Below are 3,622 nucleotides of genomic sequence, written 5' to 3' on the forward strand. Positions count from 1 at the left end.
CTGTCTTGATTTGCGTAGAGATGTTGTCAAAATGAACTGACCGAGACAGGCTTATTTTAATGAGTGGGTATTTGACTGGACAATAATTGGCTTGTTGATACTGTAAAAGCTGAAGAAAGTAACGCCTGGTTTGCGCACTATCTCTCTTCAGGACAGATAGATAACTTTCCAAAGTCCAAGAAAACAGTTGCGACTGCTCAGTTTTATAAATAGAAATGCTCAAGTTAAATCTTGTCACTATGGATTTTGAACATGTACAGCTTAATTTTACCTGCTGTCCTTCTGATGCTGTGATTGTCACAGGGAAAAAGCGTTTTAAGTGCTGCAACTATTGATGTGATTTCCGAAAAGTAGCTTGAGCTTTTAATTTCTGTGTTGATATGTCAGCTATCAGAAACTACCGCGATCCTACTCAGGTGCCTATTCTTGGCAGTATGTTACCATTTGAAGCCCCATATCTTAATTTCTTGTAAAACAGATCAGTTTGGTATGGCATGTGCAAGTAGGTGTGCGAGGAGAAACCCCAGAGTTTCATCTTCTCACATCTTCTCCAGGGTGGTGTCCCTTTTCCTTCCATTTTACTGATGGCATAGTAATGACATACTTCAGAAGCACTGCATTAGTTTAAGATGCTATAATGAGTTGTTAGTGAGTTAAGGGATAGCTTGGCCTGGTTTTGTTCACTCAAAAGGAATTTGAGGAAGACTTTGGACCACTGTCAATGCTTCGGTGGTTTACACTGCGATGCCACTTCTGTGGTAAGAACAAACTGTGAAGTCTTTAAGTTTTAGTTCCAGTTTCCCTGGGTATACATCAGACTTCATAGATAAAAAGCTCCACTGAAAGACTCCAGTAAGCAAACAGCTGGGTGTGAGGAGGTCTAAGCCAGGCCAGCCAAAGTGCTTCTCTTAGAAGTGTGAAGGTTTAAGTGGCTCCTTTCCTGCAGTTAACAAGATGTGTATCAAGACTTTAGGCTGGATATTGAGCTGCCTGGCTTGTAAAAGAACTGCCAGTGCTGCATAAGAAGCTGAAGTGGGCTCTGGAGGCAGTGTGGTAAGTGTGGTCTAAGCAGGACACGTGAAGGTTTTCCTTTCTTCTGGAAACATCATCTTGCTAACCTGAAAGACAACAGCCAGCAGAATCCACAGCATTAAAAACCTTCCCTGTCAGCAGATGACAAGATAAAATTACAATTTAGGAGGAAATTTTGTGCTCCTGCATACAAGTAAGTTGGGCCGTGTGGGCTTGTGACAGTGGGAGGCGTTGCCTGTGGCTCAGAGGTGTGGCTTCCCAGCCAGGCTTCCAGCCTCGTCCCAGCTCTGGGAGGCAATCACCTCAAACATGTTTCCTGATGTACTGCTAGCTTGAACTGCAGTGGTGCTGCAGCAGCTCCACTCACCCATCAAAACAGAAAGGCATCATTTGTTGGAGATGTTGGATATGGGAACTAAAGTTGCAAAACATCCTTGGAATTGCAAGAGTTTTTTTGAGAAGTCCATTCTTTTTGAAAACTAGAAATTGTTTGTGACAGAGAGTGGGAATGATGCAGCATGTTCCCCATTTCATGACCAAGGGAAACGGGATCTTCAGTGTGGTATTTTTGAGGGTTTTTCTGCCCTCTTCTGCATTCATGTCACGGTTTGAAGCTGAAGGAGGGTTCAGAGACTCTTCACAGGGGAAGGTGGGTGCTGCCTGCTAGTTTAGAGCTTTTTAAAATCTCCCAAGAAGTGGCTTACAGATACAGCTCATTATGTTATGGAATGTAGGTGAAAAAGAAATGTCATACTTGATCAGGAGTGTATAGGTGGCCACCAGGCAGAACTCTTTAAAGTTACTTCTTTTCACTGAACGCTCAAGGACTTGAGGAAATAGACCTGGAAAAGAAGGCTTGCTAAACCTATGACAAGTAACAGATTGGCATAGGAGGGAAAATAACCAGTATTTATTTGTGGTGTTTTTTTTTAAAATGCCTTCAGCCCAGAGTTTGGGAGTCTGTGTAGGAGTAAGATGTTGCTGTGGTCAGGGCTTAGGGAGGGCACAGTTTCCTGCTGCCTTAGGATGGCTATGCTGAATTTGGGGTATGCTCAGCAGAAAGGTAGTGGAGACAAATATGAAACGGCTGGATTGGAACAGTTGGTGAGACCAGATCACTGTGTATTGTGTTGTTAAAGGTTTTGCCAGCTTCTGGGAAGAAACTCTGTTTCTGGGAAGGAGTTAGCCAGGATTAAGTGATGCCTAATGATTTTCCAGCACGTTGTGCATCTTCTGCTTCCTTGACTGTACAAGATGTCTGCTGGCTGTTCAACAAGCCTGCAATGACTTGGTTTGTTATTCCACAAGCTCACAATCTGGGGTGGATATGGTGCGAATTCCTACTCAGAGTTTTCTCAAAATAAACTATTTTCTTTAGAGGTGTTTTTCACCATGCTTACCTTGTGTCCTCATGCTTTCTGTTGGCTGATCCTTTTTGTTAAAATCCAAACAGTTTCATAACTAAATGAGTTAAGTTTTTCCAGTTAGTGCTTCATACGCTCCTATACCACCTTTTCCTTCTGAACAAAGATTTTCTGCTGAAGCTGTGAGCTGGGTGCTGCCCTTTTGTGATGTGAATCCTCTTGGTAAGTGCTCCCTCTGTCTGTGTGGAGCTTTATACATTGCTCTTGGGGAGCTCTATGCACCACGCAGTAGACTCTGTAATGAACTTGCAGATTTTTGCCTCAGGCAACTGCACATGAATGAATAACCTGAGCTTTGGAGCGATGGTTAAGTCTGTGGAAACCTTTGCTTTGCTTTTCATGAAAGTATTGAGTTGCTTTCCCTTGTCGGCTGGTTCTGATGGAGTCAGAACAAACTCTTGTGAGCAAGTTAGGAAGTGCTGTGCTTGTATTCAGCATGTGCCGATTTTCTTCTGCATATGCTGACAGGCATGGAAAGACCATGAGAAGGTGTTGTGAATATTGCCTTGCATCAGCCTTGTCCACGCAGATGTACACCAAAGCATGTGCCAGATGTTTTAAGTTGTATTTTTACCCCCATGTTGGCATAGTGACTATAAAGTGGATACATTCCTAAAAAGAAAAACTTGGCTCTCTTGAGTAGTCAGTTAAAAGATTTCTGGGTTTTATTTGGTGTGGGTTTTTTTTTTTTTTTTTAATAGCTTTTTCTTCAGGGTTGGTTTGAACCTGGCCTGGCAACAAATGCAGGTGGCATGCTTGGCACATGACATGTTCTTGATGGCCTGTCACTACGTGTTCTGGAAAAAACAGTATTTGTTGTGTCTGTGCTAGAGCTGCTGGTGCTCAGGGTTGTAGAAACAGTGATCTTCTTTGTTAATTTTGTGTTGATAGCCACAGTGTGGTGTGGTGGAGAAAATGAGATGCAAAAGTGGAGAATCATTTAAGTGTTTAAAACAACACATGGAAGCACATATTACTTTTGCATCTCACTTTTTGTCAAATACCCTTCTTGACCTGAAAATATGAGAGTGGGGAAAGTATTTAATATTAGTCCTGTGCTTATGTGTGACTTGTCCATTGCTTTGTTTTTCCCTTCCCTTTCAACAAGTTCTCTAAATATTTTCTCTCCCTTTCACAGTGGTAGGCGGTCTTCTAAACTTCTCTAA

The sequence above is a fragment of the Merops nubicus genome, unplaced genomic scaffold (genome assembly GCF_000691845.1).
Source record: "Merops nubicus isolate BGI_N331 unplaced genomic scaffold, ASM69184v1 scaffold43044, whole genome shotgun sequence".
Lineage (NCBI taxonomy): Eukaryota > Metazoa > Chordata > Aves > Coraciiformes > Meropidae > Merops > Merops nubicus.